The 27,338-nt window shown below is 32.5% G+C and overlaps 1 protein-coding gene across 1 annotated transcript in view; it reads left to right on the top strand.

The window, feature by feature from the left end:
• The first annotated feature begins 604 nt into the window (after positions 1-604).
• The window catches only part of LOC125237061 (homeobox protein OTX1 B), an 82,283-nt gene continuing 55,549 nt past the window's right edge, over positions 605-27,338 (top strand). Inside the window, exon 1 of the mRNA XM_048144004.1 lies at positions 605-918. The gene's annotated coding sequence lies outside the window, so the exon portion shown is untranslated. The remainder of the gene's footprint in view (positions 919-27,338) is intronic.

Raw genomic sequence — 27,338 nt, 5'->3', positions numbered from 1 at the left:
TATAAATGCGACATTATTTTCATCAAGTTATTTTAAAACAGATCAAATAGTTTTAGGTAAAAGATCATAACCTCATAACTGCAAAACATCGTTTTTTTTTACTTCATAATTGTGTTTTAGCGTTACTATAAATAGATAGCAAATAAAAATTTTATGATATTGTACGATAGATTCCATTTATAGCTGAATATTAGATTATTTGAAACATATTAATGCATTTTTTATTATTATTTTATTTATTTAATTGAAAAATATATGTTGTTCTAATTAATTGCCTATGAAATACAAGATATGTATATTCCTACTCTTAAACAACCCTTTCAAGCTCTCTATTAACCTATTAAATAAAAAGAAAATTAATTTTCCACCACGTAGGAATCCAACTTTCTAAATGATCGAGCCGAGACAGGCCAACACGTGCCACTCGCGCAATTTAAACAATAAGACATCCTACGCCTCACAAAATTACCTAATTTAAGAAAAAAGTCTACAATAGACAATTGACACTCGTTTACTTTTTTTTACCTGAAAATTGGTATGGAGGGAGGGGAGGGGCGCGGAGGGCGCGGCGCGCGGCAGTCTCGGTTCGGCCGCTTGAGGGGACGCCGTGCCGCTCGCTTTGTCAACAAAAGACCATAAAAATCGAACAAATCCTCATTTTTAACTTAGTTTTAGTAGTTTACAGTTATTTTCAACTAGTTTCAATTCACAAAACGAAGTTTTCAATAGACCTAGATAAAGAAACTACTCCAAGACTGAAAGGACGTATAGATTAAAATTGTGCTTCTTTTTAATTTCGATAAGATTAAGTTTTTACGAACGATAACGTGAGTGTGCGTGCCAGTGTCCGTAATTAACGCTTTTCAGTGCAGCGGTATTACTAGTGTTATAAAAAGATTGGATTTTGGTGCTTTTAAGGTAAGTTTATCAAAGAAACTATTTGACAGCAGTAAAGGAAGATTAACGCGTTTTCCAATTAAAATTTTTTATTTTCTTTAGTAGACAATAGAGCTAAAACCTATGTTCTAAATATTTTTTAAAGAAATTGCATGGTTTATAAATTCTAACAATTCTTACGCGGTACCGCCCTATGTTTTCTTACCCTCATTTTATTAGATTTTAGAGATACGCCTACTGTGTACGCCTCTATTGTACGAATTATATGAGAAAACATTATTACCTAAAATAATTACGCAAAAAACGAAAAATACCCGCTAATAACACAAAAAAATATTTCAAAACAAAATAATATTGTTTTGTTTTACTAAATATTAAACGTTATTTGTGAGCAATAATTCTTTAGTGACTAATTTACCAATCTTTCAAAGATAAGTTTATGTAATTACCTAAAAATATTAACATAGCAACAAATAGATACTTTTATTGATTACTTGATTACAACGCTTCCAATAACTGAACCACAAAAACATCTAAATAAAATTTATTAAAACAACCAAATAAAAGGTTAGGATGTTTTTGAGGTTATTTTTAGTTTCGCAATCAATATTTTAAAATTAGATTGAACAAATAACAATGTTTTTGAGGTTATTTTTAGTTTCTCAATCAATATTTTAAAATTAGATTGAACAAATAACAACTATTAGTCAATCATATCAGTCAATGGTATTGAAAAAGAAGTGAGTAATTTAGATTTTTAGGACAGATAGATAAATAGAGCAAATTGTGAAATAAACTTATCGAGTGATATCTTAAACCCTTGAAAGATAATAATGGTTTAAATTTTAGGAGCTGCTGACTTAACTGTAAATGTAATAATATATTATGCTAATAGTATTGTTATGGTAGGTACTGTAGTAAAAAAAATCTTAAAAAGTAAGTTATGCAGTTTTACCAATCAACCTAGGATTTAGGTAAAATTTTGGATTTAGCAATAGTTCGAAATCTTGATAACATGTTCTTATTATAATGATTAGTCAATAATATCTGTTAAATATCGATCTAATTATTTATTGAGTAAATATCATGGTACTGCCATCAGGAATTTAGTAGCTTTCCGTCGGTCTTGCTTAAGTATGATTTTAATGGTATTTCTAGGTAATATTTTTTTAAACAAGTAGGTACCTACAGAAAAATATGGACTATCTACTTATCTTGGTATTACTTAAAAAGGTTAGATTTGAGAAATATCTGAAAACAGTTTAGTTCAATAAAAAACATTACACGTTATGTAATACATATAAGTATCTAATTAGCTATACTTACGTACGTATTTGACAAGGATAATTAGCCTGATTTATGTAGTACCTACTACTTATATTGGAAAAGGTTTCATCAACCTTTTTGGAGATATTGGGGTAAATATTCCTTGCCCACGGGTTAAAATAATCCAAAAAAAAAACCAACTATACTACACTGACTTCGGATTTTATTTCATTTCTTAATTTTATTGTGTTTTGTGTATTTCTATTTGTAAATGACGATCCTTATTGGGAGAAAATATTCATTTTATTATTTTCAATTTATAATGTAATTTTCGACGATCATGATGAGAAGATAAACATAACTTTGGCATGTAACAAATTTATAGTGTAATTTTTATCATGAAATAAAGAAATCTAAATCTAATCTAATCTACTTTGTATACCTTACTAAGTGTTCGTGATACATGCAAATATAATCACAAAAATTGTTATTTTTCCTAGAGCTACATATTTATGTATGGCGTTAAAGAAATGTTTTTTTCTTTTTAAATACCCACCTACATAATAAAAAAACTAGATACACCCATCTGTCAAATTAGGAACGAGTAGGTACCCACCAACAGCAATTACTCCTAGTCTACCTCTCAGCCCCTCGAAAACCATTAAACTACCCCGCCCAGGGGTGTAACCATCGCTGCGCTGCCAACATTACGTAATAGCGGTTTGATGTCTATTGTTGATTCTTTTTCTTTTATGAATGCGCGGTTTTTGAGAATTGCAACTTGGATGGTTTTGCCGAAGAGGTTTTTTTATAGTGGCGGTTATGAATGATTACTTTGCTGCCGCGTTTTTCTTTAATGGGGAAACATTCATTTTGTTGGTTTTTTTATAGGTAGATTTAAGTTTAATTACAGTTTAATTTATTAGTTCATAGTAAAAAATTGTTTAATTTTAGTTAGCTAGTAAAACTGTTAAAAAAATAGTCGAATATTTCTAAACTCTCATCACTTATTAGAATTTTATATAATACTTACTTATGTATATTAACTGTGTTTACCATTGAATAAATTATTGAATCTGAATCTGAATCTAAACATTTTGTATTTTTTAAGCCAAAAAGTACAAAATTACGTTATTTATAACTTTATAAATTAATCATTATTCATGTGATAAGGTAATTCTTAATATAAAATACAATCACGTAAACTATGGAATAAAAAATAAATTTAATAAGTTTAAATATAAAATAAATTCCTTGGACCACCTTCAACGCAGGTAAAATTATCAGTAACTCAGGATTATAAAGTGTTTATTGTTTGAATTATAGTTTAATTTTAATCTGCACTTAGTACTACGAGGGATAATTTAATGCCACGGTTTAATCTGTCATTAACGCATCGTAAGCCGTTATTTAATGGAGAGCTAGTTTTCGTAGAAATTCAAGCATTTCTTGTAATAAGTAGTAGTGTTCAACATTTTATTTTATTTCTTAATAGGCATCAAGAGAAAGCAAAACCTTTTTTTTTTTTTTTAATATAAATACATTTATGAAAAACAAAACAAAACCAATTCCCAATCATATTAGAAATGAAAAAATATATTTAGACGCTTAGCATGACAATTAAATATTTTTAACTTTTTAGTATTACCTACTAGTATATTTTTGTTTAAAAATACTGTATTTATTTAAATGTAAAGAAGAATATTCATAGATAGATAGATAAGAAAATGTAGAATGCAATTTCGGTGGTCAACAAAACTGAAACATCAATTTCTATATAAATCCAACGCAGACAGTGATATAAACATACTTACACTCCAGCCATCTTCCCGAGGGCGTCGCCAGGCCACGCCCCTTCCGGCGTTTACATGTTTTAAACAAACTTTATGCAACTGTTGAACAATACGAATGCCAATAAATGTTATTAAATTAATATATTAATTAGTTTGGGCATGGTGGAAAATAATTATATCATTTTAAGGATTTTACAGGCACGTTTCATTTGCTGACGAATCAGAAGTATTTGTTGTGAATAATTAATGTAAAATATAGAAGGAAGGTATTTTCCATATTTTAATAGATAGCTATTAAGTGCAGCTTGTGGGGAATGGTATTTATAAATTAATTAAAGACCTAAAAAACTTTTCGTAGGTAGGTACATTGGCTAAGGTTTTTTCTTATTTCGTATAATTTTCTTTTAAACGAAGTTTTTTTTTATTTATGTAGGTATTTTTAAGGCTAGTTTAAAGTTGTAAAATAATTGTGTTGTGATTATAGAAATTGTCAAGGTATACAGTACCTACTTAACGTTAAATATTTAAGTTGTTCCTAAAATATATAATCTTTATAAAAATTATAAATGTAGGTATTTCAATGGAAGAAAATGTATGGTAATGTATTGCATGGAGGCTCCTTACTAGCTACTTGTAAATTTTGAAAATAAAAAGGTACTTTTGCTATAACATACTTAATTTTTTCCATTGCTCTATTCATATAAACTTTTTACAATTATCATTTACAAAAAAAAAAATTTGGCAACAAAAACTGTGTTTTCTAATATACAAACGAAGCTTACTGTACCATGTACCGTGTAAATAGTTTTTAATTCAACCGTTACCAACATAACAAACCAACACCCATACAAGTCATACACGGCCATACAAAAGCCTCAAAACTGCCATTCACGACTTTAATTGGATGGAGAAGTGCCGAGTCAGCGCGCTTTGTTCCTCCCGAGTTACGCACCAAAGATGTATGACCGTTGAAGGAGGCAATAAAATATATATCTACAACTAGTAAATAGGCATAAATGTGAAAACAACATGAATTTACGGGTTTTGTTTTGTTTATAATATAAATTACAAACATAGGCAAAAAAATCTTAAATAGGTACATATCAGTGGCGACGCGTGAAAATTTGTGTTGGTAAAGCCGGAGGGGTTTTTAGGATCTGTTTTGTATGAACTTCTTCAGATACTGCAAATTTTAGGGAACCCGTTGAGAATCGAGTTGTATCGACGCTACGCCACTGATAGGTATAGTCAACCAATTGGAACCCTAGGCCGCTCTACAACCATGTCAAAATGACAAGCAGTAAGATATTTCTTACAATCTGATTTGTAACGTCACTATGACATAGTGCTACAGTGGCCTAGGGTTCTAATTAGTTGACTGTACAGTTTTTATTTTATTTTAATAGACCTATTTATTCAAATTAGTAACGTGACAGGTAGGTATACGGTATAGTTATAGGTAATTAAGAGGTTAGCTATTTTTTTTAATTTAAAATAAAAGAGCGAAAATGTTATTGTAATTTTTAAAATCGAATAATCTACGCTACGCTAACCTATCCTAAAGACTTCTAAAACATATCTGGTCACAATTAAATTCGACAAGTAGAAAACATATTTCCACTCCATTGCGAGCAATCGCATCAAATGACTGTTTTTTGTTTTAAAATAATTGTCAAACATTCAAAAATGGAATCCAATAACATTTTCTTAAAATTATGTTCCAAATTTAAAAATAAGGTGCCAGTGACAGAATTTTAGAACCGACTAAGTAAGTTTTATTTGGTCATTAAGGTTCTCTAGTATCTATATTTTCTTAGTTATAATTATAACAATTATCCTGTATATATCTTACGAAAGTCGACTTTTATCACTAAATGTTGGTAACAAAATAGGATCAATTAAAATTTGCTGACGTGGCTATGTACCTACAAACTGTTTTAGAACTGCTGAAATAATACAATAAGTAAAAACATTAACTTAACTTAACCTTTTAAGGCTCTCTTCCAGCTAAATACGGTGCCGTGACCGAAACGTATTTTATCTAAACGTATAGCAATACCATTCATGGCTGCAGTAGATAAAGAACTGCTGCGTCAGAACACGTTTTGTTCACCCGAGTTACATACCCCAAGGTACCTAGCCAACCTCACAATAGCTTACGGTTCGTAAAATATTAATCTATCTGACATTTTGAATTGCAACTCTGACATCTGACTGGGTATCTGACAGATTCAAAAGTTGCATTCAAAGAGATTCATCAAAATGAATATATGTAGAATAAAAACTTTCAGTTAACCTAAAACTATGAGTTTGGCAAATATTACACGTACAGGAAGAAAAATATTTTAGTAAATTAAAACCATAAAAAAATCACGGAAACCTCGGTGTTGGAGTTCAACTCGCATAGTACGAGTATTTATGTTTTTTAAGTCAGGTCTTCGAGAATGAAACCTTATTTCAATATTATCGCGGAAGACGTAAAAACATGGCCGTTATCTGTGAGAAATAATTACTTGTAAGTGGCAAGTGATTTGTTATTCACAAATGTTTCACCTATCATACAAATTAAAGCTGACATTTGCACAACGATAATTCAAACAGATTTTGTCTTATTTTTTGTAACTTTTCAAGGTTATTTTATTTATTTTGTTTTTTTTTTATGTTATTTTCACTCAAAATCACAAACGCTTATGACTGTGACCCTTATATTTATTTTTATTAGGGGTGTAATGTGTAATCTTAAAATTAAGTAAAAAATAATCGTGCCTATATTCATAAGTATTTGCGTATACTCCGATGCTAAAATTCTAAATTAATGTTAACCCATATATACGTATTGGGTCATTTTCGACCCACTAATGCTGAAAACTCGTTATTACTCTTTAAAATAAGTAGGAAAATGAGATTGTCACCTCAAGGAGTAGGAAAAAAAACCGGCCAAGAGCGTGTCGGGCCACGCTCAGTGTAGGGTTCCGTAGTTTTCCGTATTTTTCTCAAAAACTACTAAACCTATCAAGTTCAAAACAATTTTCCTAGAAAGTCTTTGTAAAGTTCTACTTTTGTGATTTTTTTCATATTTTTTAAACATATGGTTCAAAAGTAAGAGGGGGGGGGACGCACTTTTTTTCCTTTAGGAGCGATTATTTCCGAAAATATTAATATTATCAAAAAATGATCTTAGTAAACCCTTATTCATTTTTAAATACCTATCCAACAATATATCACACGTTGGGGGTGGAATGAAAAAAAAAATCAGCCCCCACTTTACATGTATGGGGGGGGGGGGTATCCTAATAAAACATTTCTTTCAATTTTTTATTTTTGCACTTTGTTGGCGTGATTGATATACATATTGGTACCAAATTTCAGCTTTCTAGTGCTAACGGTTACTGAGATTATCCGCGGACGGACGGACGGACAGACAGACATGGCGAAACTATACCCTAACTATAACCCTAAAAATGGGCACGAATGGGCTAAATCTATTATAATACTAAAAGTTAGATACTGGTCTGTGAACATGTGATAGGAACCATAACCGGACAGATTAAAAAGTGTCATCAGATATCATCATTTAATAACCCAAATGGTTTATCAACGAATAACGAACCAATATATCACAAAGCTCATCCAGCACTATAATAATATATCAGTCATCATCACGATAAAACATCAATTAAGAGTTTCCCATGCGCGAGCGCAGCTAATCACCGTTTCATAGCCGCAGGCGCCATGTTGGTTTTGTAACCGTCTGTCGTTTTATATTTAATTAACAGCTCGAACAGGTTATCACTAAACAAATAAGCACAGTAAGAACCAAATTTAGATAGTAAATGTAATTCATATTTAGAAAACGCGGAAAATAATATTTACTCTAAAATATAAATATTATACATATACATTATACAAGTTATGGAATGAGCTATACCTTATGAGGTGTTCCCCTTGCGCTATAACATGGGGTACTTCAAGAAGAAGGCATTTAGGGTTCTCAAAGGTCGGCAACGCATAAGTGGCTCCCATGATCACAGAATCCCTGATGTTGCTTATGTTCATGGGCAGATGTCTGTTTCCCATCAGGCGGCTTCGTTTGCTGCCTATATCATAAAAATATATATTGTTCGAATTTCGAAGTAGGTATATTATTTTTTTATTTTATTTTTGTAGTCTAATAAAGTCCTCCAGTTTTTCCCTAATCCTTGAACTTACAAAAATAAACGCTTTAATACAAAATGCTGTGTTCAAATAATATTCAGCGGCTTTGATTATATCACATTCATGATTATATCATACCTCAGACCAGTGCAGTGCCAATTATCTGCACATCATTAGTCGTAACGAGATCCGATCCGAAGATAGATCCGTAGATACTCTCTTCATGCGGGGGCGATAGACATCTGTTTGAATTAAAAGGTTTGTCCATCATTAGTTAGTGTTGTTTGATGTTAAAAACAAATAAACCATGAACATTTATAATGTTTTTTTTTATTCAGGGAATAGACTAGTTACATAATTATTTTGCATAAAAAATTAAAAAAGACGGTATATATAAAATCCCATAAAGATTAAAATTTACTTTCTGCTACTTGAAAACTTAATTATCTATTATGTTGTGTTTAAAAAAGATTTTAATGTTTTTAACATTTTATAATTTTTTATCGTTTTTAATGAAAATTTGAACCATTTAAAAATGAAAGTAAAGTATGGAACCTGAAAATGAAAGCATGGAACATAATTATAAATAAAAACAGAACTTTGAAAGGTATATAGTACCATATTATCGTAAGCGTTTGATCATTTGGCTACGAACCCTGTTCATTCATTCATTCATTCAAAAGAATGGCAAGTACCTACATATAATTTACAAACCGAAAAACCATTACATTTCATAACTTGATTAGCAAAACTCATAAATCTGATAAAAATCCACTTCTTGACACTTTCCTATCTTATCTATGGTCAGAGCGTTTACGTCATTACCTACCTTAATCTATAATCAAAATAAAAATTAAAAAAGATACATGTCAGAATCAGTTCATTCAAATTTGATATCTGTGGCATGAAATTAATGATAGAAATTATTATGTTTTGTGTGTTATTTTGCTACTTATTGTATTTTTGTTGCTAATTATGTATTTTTATCGCAATAACTAATCTTTTTTGATAAAACAGTCGTGATTCGGTACGAAACACGCGTAATGCGACTGTATTGGCAGATTATTTGTTAATGCGGAGAATTGAGATGTATTATTAGGCTTAAACTTGATGGTAAATACTTTATTTGGCAGATAAATAAATATACTTGTGTAAAAAGTTTGAATAGCATGAAACATACATAACTATTACTGTAGTGTACTTTTTGATTACGGGTGATGCCACACTAGCGCTATTGTCGATATTTTTTATGACTTCTAAATATTGTTAAATCTCTATAAACCGTTTTTAGGGTTCCATATTTTGTAGTTATCCATATCCACTAAAACTGATACAAGAAAAAGTAGATTTTGTCAATTTATAAGAAACTATCGAAAGTATTGCTAATGTCAAATCACCTGTCATTTTAAATTAGGTAACACGTAACAGTCAGATGATAAATGCTGTACTTTGATAATCGATTAAATTAAAAATCATGCAATGATTACGTCTAGATTATTCTCACTGTAATGGATTTAGGTATCTGATTAATTTAGATATACATTTAGGTATACATACATACATACATACAATCACGCCTGTATCCCATAAAGGGGTAGGCAGAACACATGAAACTACTAAAGCTTCAGTGCCACTCTTGGCAAATAAGGGGTTGAAAGAAAACGAAACTGTGACATTGCAGTGACAGGTTGCCAGCCTCTCGCCTACGCCACAATTTAACCCATATCCCTTAGTCGCCTTCTACGACACCCACGGGATGAAAGGGGGTGGTGAAATTCTTAACCCGTCACCACGCAGACTTTACATTACTGTACATTTAGGTATACGATTACATAACACACTTACTACTTCAATTTTCAATCCAAAGAAACAACAAGAAAATCACCTATTAGAGACCGCTTTTTAGCGATAAGGCCACCTGTTGTTTACCTGTATAAAAAATATTGTTATGTGTGTTCCAATGTACATTTCTGAGGTTGTGCAATAAATTGAATTTGTATTGTATTGTATTACTTAACATAGTCAACGTTTGGTAACATTTTTAGGGTTCCGTAGTCACTAGGAACCCTTATAGTTTCGCCATGTCCGTCTGTCCGTCCGTCCGTCCGCGGATAATCTTAGTAATCGTTAGCACTAGAAAGCTGAAATTTGGTACCAATATGTATATCAATCACGCCGACAAAGTGCAAAAATAAAAAATGGAAAAAAATGTTTTATTAGGGTACCCCCCCTACATGTAAAGTGGGGGCTGACATTTTTTTTCATTCCAACCCCACTGTGTGATGTATTGTTGGATAGGTATTTAAAAATGAATAAGGGTTTACTAAGATCGTTTTTTGATAATATTAATATTTTCGGAAATAATCGCTCCTAAAGGAAAAAAAAGTGCGCCCCCCCCTCTAACTTTTGAACCATATGGTTAAAAAATATGAAAAAAATCACAAAAGTAGAACTTTATAAAGACTTTCTAGGAAAATTGTTTTGAACTTCATAGGTTCAGTAGTTTTTGAGAAAAATACGGAAACTACGGAACCATACACTGAGCGTGGCCCGACTAGAGATGGGCGCTGACGGGTAAATACCGGGAAAATACCCATATCTACCCAATCTACCCGGTATTTACCCGTATCTACCCAAATGAGCGGGTATAAAAAATAATCTATAAAATTAAAGATTATTCTTAATTTACATGACTGAAATATATTTTTCTACTAAAATAAATATATATATTTGACTAACTAATATTAAAATGTTAACAGAGATTCCAAATATTCCATATATCATGTGTAATTTACCACATTCAATTAAAAAGTTGTATTCCCCAGATGTTTTAGGCCCACTAAGTATTCAAATAACTTACTTAACTTAAAACACGGTGGACAGACAAATTCAAATTCATTAGCCAATGAGGTCACAGCTTTGCAAAACGCCAGGTAGGTGCATCCGTATTGAAAGGGTGCAATAAGTCACTTGACCGGTCAGTTACTTTTTTTATTTTTATTTATGGGATACTTATACTTTAGTGTGTACTTAGCTAAACAAGCGCCACGTCCATGTGTGATTTTAATTAACACTTGCTTTGAATTCGGACTGTAATAATGCCTTCTATGTGACTTCGGCTAGATACTGGACTTCGGCTAGATAGTAGGCTATACCAAACAAACAGCAAGTAACATTTTAGTGCTATAATTTTGGTTTTCGACGCTAAAAGCTACTATAGATGTCGTATAAAGGTTTTCGGCGTGACCGCCTGTCGTATAAAAGCATCCAGTAACACCTTTTAGCTCTATAAGCTTGTACCGCTAAAAGGTGTTATTAGGAAGTCATGTAAACGTTTATATCACCATTTTATAGAGCCGCTATAGGCCTGGTCCATAACAGGATCAAATATGACTACAATAGGTCTATATTATTGTATAATAGTGTTAGGAATCACTGCTATGCAATCAATTTGCGCTATTAAGGTTCCCGACAAGCCGCTATAGTTGTTGCGTTATACAGCGAAAAGGTGTTATTAGGAAGTGATGTAAACGTTAATATCACCATTTTATAGAGCCGCTATAGGCCTGGTCTATAACAGGATCAAATATGACTATTATAGAACAATATTACTGTATAATGGTGTTAGAAATCACTGTTATGCAATCAATTTGCGCTATTAAGGTTCCCGACAAGCCGCTATAGTTGTTGTGTTATACAGCTAAAAGGTGTTATTAGGAAGTGATGTAAACGTTTATATCACCATTTTATAGAGCCGCTATAGGCCTGGTCTATAACAGGATCAAATAAGAACAATATTATTGTATAATAGTGTTAGGAATCACTTTTATGCTATCAATTAGCGCTATTAAGATTACCAACAAGCCGCTTATAGTATTTTTAGTAGTTGTGTTTTAACAGATTTAAAAGCTAACTATACCACTATTTTTGGATATAGTGGCTTTGGAAAACACTGCTATAGTATTTAACACTGTATAGTAGTGATATGAATACCATTATAGAGCTATTTTGCTGAATAATGAAGTTTTCAGGATACGTTTATATAGCTTTGAAAAGGTTATAGTCGTTTTCTAATGCCTTTTATATCTCATCGCCGTATACGCCACAATGACTCTTTAAATATCACAGACCTGTTGAATAATGGTTTCGGTATCTCTTTTAAAACACAATAGCGTTATAGCTGAGTTTACTATATGTTTTATAAACCAAATCAGATATATAAGAGTAGAAAACGATTACTTTTAAATGACAATTTTGACCTTAAAGCCTTTTAAGGTTAAAATTGTATAGCCTTGCTTTATGGTGTTTATACATCGTAATTATGAAATCAGGCCAAAGATGCGGTATCTGGTTCCGTACAGTGTTTTTCTAGAAATTAACTTTAAAAATACACATAGCGACCAATTGTAGTTTAGATTTGTCATACTAAAAAGTAAACAACATTTATTAATACTGTTTAAAAGATCTTTCTATAGTAAAACATTGAAAACAAGTATTGTTTTCTATATAAAGAACTTATAAGTTAAACTGGATCATAGTTAAATTCTCATGCAACCCTAATTGAATCCACGATGGCGGGCTTATGGCAGTGAATGCGTATGATAAGTGATATAGTCGAACTATAAAAGCGTATGTTTTACTTCTTGGATCCAATTATGGTGCCAATAATTCTATTGTATTAAATTATATTTATTTATTTTATTCAAAACATGTATAAATCGAGGGCGCATTTAAAATACTCCATTAAACTAATATTCTTTTAACGGTAAAATTTCCATCGCATACCTTTTTGCAGTAATGATGATGATGATGATGATGATGATGATTCTAATGATGGAAGTATACGAAATCAAAATTATGTTAATTGACACTAAACTTCACAAGTTCACACGCCACTTTTCGTTAAGTTCCTCGTTTAGAACAGTTTTTGTTAAATATTACACACATTAAATAATTTTAGAAATTTCGCATTAAAAGGGACGGCAACTGCTATTATAGAACAAACTAACCTGTATAACGGAATCTCAAATGCTACTATAGCAAAGATTGATACTATAATAGCGTTACTGTGTCCTCTATGTCAACAAATTAGCACAATAGTCATCATTACATCACCATTATAGACCTTAAACGTCACGGATGATACTGCTATAGGCCTATTATATCACTAAATGGCTGCATAATTGCGCCAAATCGGCTCTACAGTACCAATATAGACTATTTATAGGACCATTTAGTGTGATTTAATTTGGTGTCCTCGACCACTATAGGACCAGAAATTGTTACTAGAGAGGAACTATAATAAGCACACAAAATTTCATCCCCATCGGTTCAGCCGTTTAGGAAGAGGAGGTAACTAACACACAAGCATGTCAATGATATTTAACAAATTCCTTATTCAATACAAATACTTCGATATATGTTTATAGAACTATATTAATAAAATATAAATATATTATACAATACCAAGAAAACATTTTTTCACGATTAAATTCAATTTATGACCCATTTTATTACAATATTTATTTATACCCACCCATTAGGGTAGAAAAGGTAAATATCGGGTAGATTGGGTAAATACCCGGTAAATACCCGATATCTACCCCGGGTATTTTCCCACCGCCCATCTCTAGGCCCGACACGCTCTTGGCCGGTTTTATTATTGTAAATAGGTAAGTAGTGATAACCTACATTATTCTAATTACTGTTAATTTAACCTTAAACTAATACAAGTGCCTAAAGTATTTAGCGTTAGATTTATTATATTAAATTATTATTAAAAATAGGTATACACTGTAGGGCTTGCATTCCGGAATTCCGGAATGTCGAAATTCCGGAATTTCGGACAATTTTTCCGATATTACAGTTCCGGAATTGAAACACATAATCTCGAAAATTCCGGAATTGAAAAAAGATATATTTTTGGACGAAAACGTGTAATATCAGCCTGGTTATTTTACAAAACTATCACCGCGTCTATAAAAGATATGTAAATTCATTAAGTTAGACACTCCTCGGATTCAGGTAGTGCCTATTTTATGACCAAAGGGTTGCATCCAGGGCTAGTTAGAGCAAGATAGTGTAGTTTTAACCCGCTAATATTATACCATTGTCACTTTCTGGTTTTGCTCTCAATTGTTTTAGCTAATAAGTGAAATATATAATCATTTTAAAGTAAATATTTGTTGTAGAAAGTTTTGTTTTGTGATAATTTAAAATTACTAGCCGGGAGTTGAGTGTTATGCTCGAATACTGAAGGACAATTAAACATAAATAAATAACATTAGGTACATTATTAATTGTATGTCTTTCCCATCACGGAACAATGGTATTCCGGACCTTTGGGAGGCGTGCGCGGGGCCGAAGCCAACACGTAGAGGCCCTTTCGACACTTTAATGAAATGTAAGGGGTACACCGAGCGGATGTTGCCCTTGCCCGTATCATGGGACACACGCAGAGGCAACACCCGCCAGGGTGTAAGGACTATTTGAGAGTTAATGGAATCTAAAATGAACTGGTCTATTTTGATGAAAGTGATGGACTAAATACTGGGCTATGGATAAAAAACCGGACGCCTGCCTAATAAAACGGTATCCAATTTTATTAATATTATTATTTTATTGGCGTTATTTATGCTCAATTTATTAGATCGAACTTTAATTTCAGTAATAATGTAAATTAATCGGTATTAAAGCGGCATAAACTCAAAATTTTACTTCTTTTCTCATATCACTGAATATTTTAGGCATAAAGTCTTAAGTTCAGAAGCAAATCGTAGTATTTGGTATTACATTCATTCACAAGCATAACGTCGTAGTTACTTTATACACTTTTCATAAAGACGTGTGCATATTTTACTAAACTCTATCTAAGTCTATTACCACTTACCACAAAATCAAAAGATTTGAGAAGCAAATGTATGGAAAATGATGTATATAAAAGAATGATTTATATTTTTACAAAAAATGAAGGTGTAGGTCTAGGTACATGTAGGTACCTAGGAATAAATCATAAAATCTGTCTTTTTGGGCTAGCTTGGATATCTTTTGTCCCTACTCGAGTCTGATAAAGGTAATTCAATATTTCTTTTATTACAGTTATGTGAACAAGACGTTATGCAATTCTTGTAAATTATTACTTTTATATTATTTCGATGCTCAATGGATAAAAAAATAACTTTAACGTTGACCACTATTAGAAAACTGGCACTAAAACCTCGTTTGTATCGTTAACTGTAGTTCGAAATACCCTGCAAGACCGATTTTGACGCAAAATGGGCTTTCCTGTAAAATTACTAAAATGAAAATTTCAGTGTTATATGCCTTTCAGGTACGGAGTTATTGTCTTAAACGTCGATTTATAACAAATTTCAGTTTAAAATTGTATTATTTCATCAAAAATCCACCAGAAAACCAAACCAAAAAAAATTGTTCAATTCCGGAACTAGTTCCGGAATTCCGGAATTGAAGTCCAATCTCGAAAACCAGTTCCGGAATTGAAAACCGTCCGATATTGCAAGCCCTAGTTGACTGTATAGTATACAGTATACAGTCAACAGTGTATAGTATACAGTCAACCAATTGGAACCCTAGGACACTCTAAAACCATGTCAAAATGACAAGCAGTAAGAGATTTCTTACAATCTGATTTATAGTCACTGTTCCAATTGGTTGACTGTACCTAATAATTATTTGTTTTATTATAAAAAAAAATACATTTTTTCTAATTCACTGGCCATCACAAAAGTATTTGTATTATACATAGTTTATGTTAGTGTCTATTTTATGACAAACAATAAATAACAAAACCTTCTACTGTACGCAATTTGCAAAACAATACAGTGCCAACTTGAAAAATAAAACGGCCCATAGACAATACCTTTTTTTTCACAAGAGGCAGATGTTCGAACGCATACTGCCAATGATGTTTATGTGTTTGTTGGGAAATAATAATAATTAGTGGTACGCCCTTTCACGGCCCTTGCGGATTAGCCGCCCTTTAAAAAAAGTCACCATTCTGGTAAGGGTCGATGGCAGTGGTTTGGTCGCTTTCTATGAAACTAGGATGTTATTTATAGTTTTATGTGATGTCTCGAATCCATAAAATTTTGTTATTATTATATATCGGAAGTATATACCTACAAATATAATAAGGAGTAGGAAAAAGAAAAGTAATTAACCTGAAACACTTTAAATCGTGTATTTTTAAAACCTAATGGAATTCTGGGTGCCTCATTTTTTCACTACTTATTAACTTAGGTTTGTTGTTTTTTAGACATATACATACATTGTTCTAATGAATTCCTAAAAAAATATACCTAGGTAAAATAATATTTTATGTAGGTAACAGATTTTCACATTTTCTGTTTCTGGATCAATCTGTAGGTACCTAACTAATTTCAAGAAACGAGCATTTTTGTTTTCAATACTATTTCTTCATTAGGTAGTTTATAATTATTCTGATTAACCTAATTAAAAAAACCCCATAAAAGAAATCTAACACGTCAAAAATTTTATTATAACCCTTTTTCATTAGGTTCTTACCTACGTAGGTATCTACATAAATAATGTTTAGGTTAATTTATTTACCGCACAAACATAAAATGCTTATCTGGTTACCTACATACGCTATATCTATTTTTATTCGACATTGTAATTGCGATCAAGCGTCATAAAAACATTCATTTTTTTCTCGTAGGTTGGCATTAAATTTAGGTTGTTAAAGCGGAGAACATCTCGTACAATTAAATATACCGCCCACACACGACGCTATAAATTACCTACAGATGAATAGGTTCTTTATTGTACACAATCGCGCGTTACTATTTGTTGCTATCACGTTCCACTTGCATTCATGCATGCGAAACTCACCCGATAAAATACCTATTGTATTCGCCGCTTTTTAAATAGTCACGTCGAGGCAACATTAAAATCGAATTTGATATTCCGTTTGATATTTTCGGTGACATTTTATTAGCAAGCTGTAATTTATATCAAATAGGCCCATATAATATTTTATTCAACATCACTGACATCCTATAGGTACTTAAGTATTTCACTGCGTTAGCCATAAAATAAGAAAATGTTCGACGTCGTTTTAATATACGTCAAATGTATCTAAAGATCCAAAGCTCTTGCATTATTTAAACTTATCGAGTCTAGATTTCCAGAATCACTCGAAAACCCAATAAAACTCACATTTATACCCATCTTGCTCCCGCTTACGAAACGGCTAACTTAAAAGCAGCTATCTCTTTTTGTTTGCTAGGCGGGTGATTTTAAAGCCACGCCTTGCAACACCCTCTGTAAGTTCTTCTATCCCGTTCTTTCTCGTGTAAAGCGTATGTTGCGTCGCGCTGACGGTTGGTATCGATTTTCGTTTTTTCATGTTGTTTACTTGGTTGAATGCCGCCAGTGTTCGCTTTTCGAATATTTCTTGGTATCGCGTGTTGACTTTACGCGGGAGAGTTGTAATTGCAACTGGATTTATGTGTTGCCAGCCTTTTTTGTTGGGGTATTTTATAGTGCAATTACTATAAATAAAAAAAATCAAGCGCATGTTGATTTGAGGATTAAAGTCCAATCGTCCGTGGATACCGATAAATTTGTGATAAAGAGCTGACATAAAATTTGTTTTAAAATCTATGCTACACGCTTAATATTTACCATTTAATATTAAAACAATGATATTATTAATCTTATATAGAATATATTTATTTGTTAAGCACTAGTACGTCACTTACTACACACTAGTGGCAATTGAACGTATCTAATGAATCATTAGGTCCCGGGTTCCAATCCCGGTAAGGGCAGTAAGGGCATTTATTTGTGTGATGAGCACAGATATTTGTTCCTGATAGTCATGGATGTTTTCTATGTATAATAAAGTATTTGTATATTATATATATCGTCGTCTGAGTACCCGCAACACAAGCCTTCTTGAGCTTACCGTGGGGCTCAGTCAATCTGTGTAAGAATGTCCTATAATCTTTTTTTTTTATGTTTTTGGCTTGAATGATCATAATATATTATGTTTAAAAAATGAAGAATCTAAACTATTATTAAAAAAAAAAAAAAACTCCCACTTTTTTAATTGATAGTGACCCTGTCTGCTATGCCTATGATCCTGGGTTCGAAAACTATAATTTATTACGATTTATCTAGTGTTTCCGATAGTTCCTATTCCAAATACATAGTAGGCACCTATTATTTCTATTTTTTACTCTCGAAGCAGCTACTTCATAACTTTCATAAGATAGGCTACTAGACTCATATCTAATTTGACACAAGAATTTTTAATTAAAAGTGTGAATATTTTTTTATTAAATGTTGGCCACTGAAAACGCTCTCGGCCATCTAGTGGCGTCATAGAAAACGAACCAACTTCATGTCGAATCAATCACTGACATGATGAACTTTATGCCTCGTACTTAAAGTAAGTATAGTTAGGCACGCCACAGACAGTCTGAAAAATTCATAATCTTAAAAAAGATTTGTATGCAAACTGACAGTTCAAATTGACACTGACAAATCTGTCAGTGTCAGTTTGCATACAAATCTTTTTTAAGATTATGAATTTTTCAGACTGTCTATTGCCGGCCTTAAATGTCAGGCCCCGTAGCCGAATGGCATTTCTCCGACGCCAAACGAAAGCGATACGCCGCTGGCTCTGTCGCGCCAATACGCAAGCGCGATAGAGATAGATATCTACTAGCGCTTCGTTTCGTGAGCGTTTCGTGAGCGATTGTGCCATTCGGCTAGCCACCCTGATTACGTAAAAGTATTTATGCTTTAAAATTATTTTTGCGGCTTTTAAGTCATATTAAAATATAGGTACCTACCTACCTACCTAGTGATATTTTTTTCAGTTAATTGGATAGTAATTAATAATATTAAACAAACTTTAAAAAAGGGTCAAGTTGCCTATTATAGTCATACTTGTTATGGAGAATTTTTGGCCAAAAGCTGCACTTTTGGATGGAAGCAAGCCGCTTTGCATGGTGATAGTAGACATCATAGTAAACGATTTTTTTCGAAGATATCGAAATTTCATCCCTTAGGAAGCCGAGCGTAGCGAGGTGTTTTATGAAAATGAAAAAAAATTTATCTTTTTATTTTATCGTCCTATTTTGACAAAACGTATCTCAAATGAAAGGTATTGATTTGTGTAATTTAAAAAAAAAAATACAAAGAAAAAAAATTTGAAAGAAAAGTAAGAAAAAAATTAAAAAAGTAAATTTACGTCTCGCACTGAATAACTTCAAAGAATGACAGACAAAATGTACAATGTCGATATACGAGTATTTTTTAATCGAAGACAGATAAATTTGTAGTTGAAAACTGAAGACCGCATCGAAATCAGATTAGCATTTTTTAAGATACAAGTTGCCAAAGTTGGGAAAGATCGCTTTATATGGCCACTTTGAAATTCCTTTGCCAGAAAGTCAGAAATAATATGTTTTTCTGACACAGAAAAATACATAGTAACAGTACACATCAAAATAAAATTAAAAATTCCGAGGATATTATAATTTCATCCCTTAGAACGACGAGCGTAGCGAGGTCGGTTACGAAAACCGAAAAAATCCTTACAAACATTTTTTATATCCTCGTAAAAAATTGTTTATTATGATGTCTATTACCTATGCATACTTTTAACTGTAAGAAAAATATAATGTTTCTGACTTTCTGCCTAAGGAATTTATAAGCGACCATATAAACAAACTAGCCAACTTTGACAACTTGCATCTTAAAAACTACTGATTCGAATTCGATTCGGTTTTTAGTTTATAATCATACATTTATTTGTCTTTAATTTAAAAAAATCATAATTCGAAATTATACACCGTGTCTACCGTTTTTTGCGGTTATTCAGTGTGATACGAAAATTAAGGTTTTTTTAAAAAAATCTTACATTTTTTTCCAATTTTTTTCAATATTTTTTTTAAGTTACATAAAGCAATACCTTTCAATTGAAACATGTTTTGTCAAAATCGGACGACGTACAAAAAAATGAGATTTTTTTTCGGTTTTCGTAACCGACCTCGCTACGCTCGTCGTTCTAAGGGATGAAATTATAATATCCTCGGAATTTTTAATTTTATTTTGATGTGTACTGTTACTATGTATTTTTCTGTGTCAGAAAAACATATTATTTCTGACTTTCTGGCAAAGGAATTTCAAAGTGGCCATATAAAGCGATCTTTCCCAACTTTGGCAACTTGTATCTTAAAAAATGCTAATCTGATTTCGATGCGGTCTTCAGTTTTCAACTAAAAATTTATCTGTCTTCGATTAAAAAATACTCGTATATCGACATTGTACATTTTGTCTGTCATTCTTTGAAGTTATTCAGTGCGAGACGTAAATTTACTTTTTTAATTTTTTTCTTACTTTTCTTTCAAATTTTTTTTCTTTGTATTTTTTTTTAAATTACACAAATCAATACCTTTCATTTGAAATACGTTTTGTCAAAATAGGACGATAAAATAAAAAGATAGAATTTTTTTCATTTTCATAAAACACCTCGCTACGCTCGGCTTCCTAAGGGATGAAATTTCGATATCTTCGGAAAAAATCGTTTACTATGATGTCTACTATCACCATGCAAAGCGGCTTGCTTCCATCCAAAAATGCAGCTTTTTTTTTCATAACTAGTATGACTATTATTAGTCGGTTAGAGGATAGGTAACCCAACATTTCCATATTTATAAGTTTCACACTTTATTTAAGCACATTCAAGCACCTCTATGGTCTGTATTATTTGTGACGTTATCTGGAAAAAGGGACCTTATTGTCGATAGCGCTTAAGGCGTTAAGACGATACGGTAGGGGTCAATTCTCCATACAAACGCTCTCGACTATTTCCTCCCTGGTTTTTGAAGATAGAGCAATGATTTTTTCAACACAGATTGTTATTATTTTTATCTGTGTCGGACCGTTTTGATTTTTTTGATATTCTGCTTTTTTTAAAGACTAGAGCCAATCAAAAATTTCCAAAAACTGCCTTTTTCGTTGTGGCGCAAAAAAAGGTGTGATACTCAAGATCAAGATTGGTAACAATTAACCAAAAAAGCTAAACGGTCCGACATAGATTATTTCATTGTTATTCAGATTCTCAAATTTCGTTCCGATTGATTTAAGTTTTGAAGGAGGAAAGAGTCGAGAGCGGAACCTTGATTTTAAAGATTTTTTTGAAATATCTTTTGACTGAGTTGTTCTTAATGGACAATTTTTTTTCAATAAATCTAGTTAATAACACTTGTATATTTAACTAAAATTCCCAAGTTGAAAGGGGGGCTCCTTTCCATTTTAGCATTTTCGCTACCGTATCCTCTTAAAGGCGATGGTCGTATACAAATACGACGCCGAGGGACGTAAGCGCCATCGACAATAAGATCCCTTTACCCAGATAACGTCACATTTTAGGTATTTAAATAAATGTAAACAAAATTTACCCTCAAATAGCTCCATGTATGCCACTAGAGGGTAAATGAAACATAACGCGACCAAATAAGAAGATTAAAGACAAATCGCTCATTGACAGATTCGCTTGTTTTTTTGTATTTGGTTGGTTAACCGACAAATTTTGTAACTACCCGACAATGAACAAATTATTTGTTTACGTTCTTTCAAATACCTAAAAGTACAGACTATAGGTAAACGCAGCGATTTGTGGATCTCATAAACATTTAAGCTGTACTGTACAACTTATGCTTTTATCAAACATGAAATAAATATCAAAAAGTAATTAAAGAAACATTAAATATACCTACGTAAGAAATAAAATGTTCCAAAAATACCATTAAAATCATAACAATATGTCTGTCCAACGCCAATCATCGACAAATTTCATGCCCACATGTAGCAATTACAAAAGTAGCAATATCCGACCCTCGCAAACCATAAACAATAACTTATTCCATTTATCTCCGCGCACCATAGACGAGAACCCGAAAACTCTCAATTAGAGCGCGAATGGCCAAGGCGCGTGGCCATTGTGCCAGTACCAACATGGGGGAGCTAATAAATTGAATATGCGAAGTGAATTAGAAGCCTTATGTTGGCTACATTGGATGGCGATTAGTTTTGTATTATATGCGGGGGAAAATGAATGGTTACGGCTGAATAAAGACACCTTGGCCCAGATGTCGCGTCAAAAATCGATTGTCATCGAAATTAAATCAGGCTTCTTTAAAATTTCATTTACACACCAACTTATAAACCTAAACGACGAAGAAATATCCCTTTAGTAGGTATCGGGTTCATCTTCCTATAGTTAAAATATATCGCATAAAAATGATACCTATGTATATCTCAAGAGATATTAGGGGTCACAAAACCGGTTTCACCGAAACCGAAAAAACCGGAAAACCCGGGTTTGGCGGCCGATTTTCAAAACCGGCTTTCAAATTAGGGAAACCGGTTTTTCGAGTTTTTCGGTTTTAGACTTGTACATATATAAATCGTTGAGTTGGTCATCTACATCAATTTATCCTCTCAATCCAATCCTTAGTGCGGCCACAAATTATCTTATTCTGAATTAAGATCGTGGATGTATGAAACTGACAGTTGATAGCTGTCATCTATCGACTGTCAGTTTCATACATTTACGAACGATGAAGAATTGAAGATCTTAATTCAGACTCTGAATAAGATAATATGTGGCCGCACGTAGATTAGATAGCAATTTTTTGAAGACAATATATGTATTAGACAGATCTTTATTGTATTTAATGTATTTATTATCAATATTTTAATATTTATACAAATATAGCATAAAATTATTTCAATATTTTTTTGGGTCCTTATCTCAGGAAAAATCTTAACACCGCGTTGTATGTACGATTTGTTTATGCCCTGTACAGCAACATCTAGCGTGTAATTGGGTAAATCAGGTAAATGTATTAAAATATAATTATTTAATACACTCGCGTTATGATTTAATTAGTTCAAACCGGACGTTTCGAAACCTTTTCAGGCCTACTACCGCGAAGCACTTCGACCGTCTGTTTGTCTGTCCTGTCTGCCTCTCTATCACTCTTAGATAGCGATAAAGAGGCAGATAGACGAACGAACGATCAAATCAAAGTACTTCACGGTAGTAGGCCAGTTTCGGTGTTCACGGGCAACTGACACAGAAACATGCCCATTTTAATCAGTTTACTGAATTTGGACTTAACTTAGTTTAGTATTGTTTTACATCATGTTTTATAATTTTACCATGACTTCAAGCAAGAGACGAGGTTAATGTTGCAATACCTTCATCTTCATCAACTACAGGCACTACAGCCACTACGCTGACATCGTTGAAGACAATGGCGGAGGAACTGCAAGAGGCAATAGATAAGTCTATGTCTAAACCCCAGTCGAGCAGGATATCAGTTTTAGACTCAGAATTTGAAGATGATTTGATTTCTGTTATCAAAGTGGAGATGGCTCTGTATGAGAACGGAGGTGTCAAGGGCAAGTACCTTTTACAAGTGTACAACACTTTGTTAAATGTTCCTCCCACGAGCGTAGAGTGTGAGAGAGTGTTTTCGTCAGCAGGTTTATTATGCCATCATCTGAGAACCTCGCTGAGTGATGATACTTTAGACGTTCTCTCGATGCTACGATCTCAATATACATCTCTCAAGAAAAATTGAGATTTTTAAAATCTTATAACTTTCTTGGGAATATAATAACTTTCTTGATCTCTAATTTAGAAATAATGATTACTGATCTCAATTAATATTCTTTAAAGTTTAACATTACGTTTTGTTTCTATTCTATGGTTACTTTACTGGGTAACAAATCTGCAAATTCTGCAATGCAGTATTATTTCCAGAAGAGGAATGTTTTGTTTTTACAGTGTTTATTTCGTTGCTAGACGTGATAAGTTCTTATTAGATTCATAAGAAATGCCTAGTATGTCGTTAAATGAATCTCTATTAAAGTTTGAACTTATAATTTGCAGTTTTCTTACATTTTATATGTAAAACCGAAAAATCACCGAAAAAACCGGAAAACCGGTTTTGCTGCTATACGAAAACCGTAAACCCGGTTTTCGAAAATACTTACGGTTTTGTGACCCCTAAGAGATATTACATAATTTCGTTTTAACATGCATTTAGTACTTTATCAGACCTGTTTTTCGGATAATCAATTATCACTAGAATAGTAGGTACTTACCTAAACGTTTAGTTAAGAAATGGCGGTAAAATAGCGTATAATTTATTACAAAACCTATGACTCCGTAACCACGGGCTGTTAGAGGCCATTAAAGACCTCTTGGGACTGCAGACCCACGAGACACGCTAAAAGGGAGGGGAGCTCTCAGTTGGTCACGCTTGATCTTTAAACAGATTCTAGTAATAAAAGTATAAGTAGATATTTATTCGAAGAAGTAAACGTTAATACACAGGAGTGACAATGAAATTTTCACTAAGGATAGTGAAAATTTCATTTTGAAGGGTGTTTCTAAACTGTCCCTTTTGGCGCGCTGTTGAAAATCCTATTCAAAATGACGTACGGAACGTTTATATTACACTAGATATATTTTTATAATTTAAAAGTTCAAATAGAATATGTAGTTCAATTTTGACCACACGAATGATGCGACATAGGTACTAGAATGCATGACATGACATGAATGAAAAACATGCTGGTTAAAAAAAACTTTTTTTACTGTTTTCTGGGCAAAGATCCTAGCTGTCTTCCACCACCCATGATATTAACTTAACGACTGACATGTTATTTAAGACGATACGGTAGGGGTCAATTCTCCATACAAATACGCTCTCGACTATTTCCTCCCTGGTTTTTGAAGATAGAGCAATGATTTTTTTTAACACAGATTGTTTATTATTTTTATCTGTGTCGGACCGTTTTGATTTTTTTGATATTCTGCTTTTTAAAGACTCTAGAGCCAATCAAAAATTACCAAAAACGGCCTTTTTCATTGTGGCGCAAAAAAAGGTGTGATACTCAAGATTGGTAACAATTAACCAATAAAGCTAAACGGTCCGACATATGTAGATTATTTCATTGTTATTCAGATTCTCAAATTTCGTTCCGATTGATTAAGTTTTGAAGGAGGAAAGAGTCGAGAGCGGAACCTCGATTTTAAAGATTTTTTTGAAATATCTTTTACTGAGTTGTTCTTAATGGACAATTTTTTTTCGATAAATCTAGTTAATAACACTTGTATATTTAACTGAAATTCCCAAGTTGAAAGGGGGGCTCCTTTCCATTTTATCATTTTCGCTACCGTATCCTCTTAATGACTAAATAATTCTTCTGATGTTACAAGGAATTTATTTTATTTTTGATATAGATATTTCAAAAGTTATTTCGCAAAATAAATTGGTTCTTACATAATACAGAAAAGCAATCTCTGAACTGTTTTCCTTCCCCGCTATTTCTCGCACACTTCCCGCCAAACCCCCCATCAATTCTGCCAACATAATCATTTGTACCATTGCCCCTAATGAGGCATCGGGTTGCCTCTCGGGGGAGTCAACTGATTTACTTTTAGTATTTTGTCTGGTTGAATATTAGATTCCCTCCTACAACTAATTGTTTATTCTTTGAATGAATCTTTTGGGAATTATTTCCATTACGCCACCCCATATAGTTTTGTTTGATTGTAGAATACCTCAATTTGACCGGTGTAGGTAATTATTTATGGACCATAGATAACAAGAAAGATAAAAAATGTTTACTTGTGTTAATGTAATTACAGATTAATAACGTGTACGTAATTTTTAAATGTCATATTGATTAACATGTCATTAATATGTCAGCTTTATTTGATTAGCTGTACATTTGTATCGGGCATATTTCTTACGACGGCAAAAAAAACTAGCAACACAATAAATTTGTCACTTTGAAATTCGAACAGAGATGTTCCAATTTCAAATTTTGAATGGGATTCCGAGGTGTTTAGTGAACTGTCAGGGACAACAATGGTCATGATATGAACGCACCCCAAATTCGTGTCCAATAACATTTCGTTTCTTACAAAAAAAGTGTTTAGTTGCTGTTTAATTTGGATTCTTGATATTTAATACGATGTAGATTCATATTTGTTTTGAGAAGAAGATTTTAATTTTGTGGAGAAACATTTTATCCTTTCATCTTGGCTTTAATAGAAACTTGTTGTTAGATGTGAATGACTGAAGGTAATGTTCGAAACTAAAATGCAGCTGCTTTGCTGTTAAAGCTTCGATCTTCCGTCGATGTGTCTGGCTTCTATGATGCGTTGCGGAGTAAAATTCAGTAGTAGATGTGTGATTAGGTATTTTCTTAATTTTTCTCTTTCTTCCTCTTATTTATTAGTTTTTCATGGCCTATTCCTGGGAAAGTGGGCAAAGACACCTCTCTCTGTCCAACAATAAAGCTAATTTATTCTATTGGAAAAGGCATCTAATCGAAAATGTCAAAGTAATGCAGCCATCCTTCGAAGTCTGCTGTGATGTATAATACGGCTGTGATTAGCAGTTTTTCTCGTCAAATTCGTAGGATATCTTATATATCACGGCAGTTTCTTTTTAGAAATTTATATTTAAATTACTATAATTATATGTATAACCACTTACATGCTTCAATAGCTAGAGCTACGAACTTAAATACCTCTAAATTGCGGTAGCTATGGCTACATAGCGGAGTATTGAAATGTTTGGCTAAGTTTAAGTCAAAGCAATTTAGAGCGCCTTTTATGGAAATCCAAATCACGTGAGTAGATAGATAGATGATATGGGCATTAATTTAATTTCATGAGTTACTTATTTTTCTAAAATTTAACGACCACCATGAAAGATGAGTTCCATTGTTCCAAGTTAAAAAAAAAACAGACGTGTAAAAGCTACCTCAAAACCTCATTCGATTCAAATTTTCCCTCAAACCACATTTCCCGAACCCATTCATTGCGTCGCACAAAAAGTGCCGACAGGGTCCCTTGTGACAAATAGTTATTGGGAAATAAAAAAAAAACTTTACAAATAGTTAATAGTGTCCTCCGAAGCGAGAAATTCTTGACAATGGCGTCCCAGTGGGCAATTATCACGCCCGAAATTAACGTTTTTGTCACAACAGCGACGGTTTTACGCAGTGGTAGTGGTGTGCCATAGATAATGTTTCCATTACTAAATGTCTACTTGAACTTTTTTTTGGGAAAAATACACGGATAAAAAATTTAAGTTTAAAACTTGTTGCGTATAATTAACCCCCGACGAAAAAACGGAG

The sequence above is a fragment of the Leguminivora glycinivorella genome, chromosome 20, assembly GCF_023078275.1.
Source record: "Leguminivora glycinivorella isolate SPB_JAAS2020 chromosome 20, LegGlyc_1.1, whole genome shotgun sequence".
Taxonomy (NCBI): Eukaryota; Metazoa; Arthropoda; class Insecta; order Lepidoptera; family Tortricidae; genus Leguminivora; species Leguminivora glycinivorella.
The sequence above is the reverse complement of the archived record's forward strand: the minus strand, read 5'-3'. Positions and strand labels throughout refer to the sequence as shown.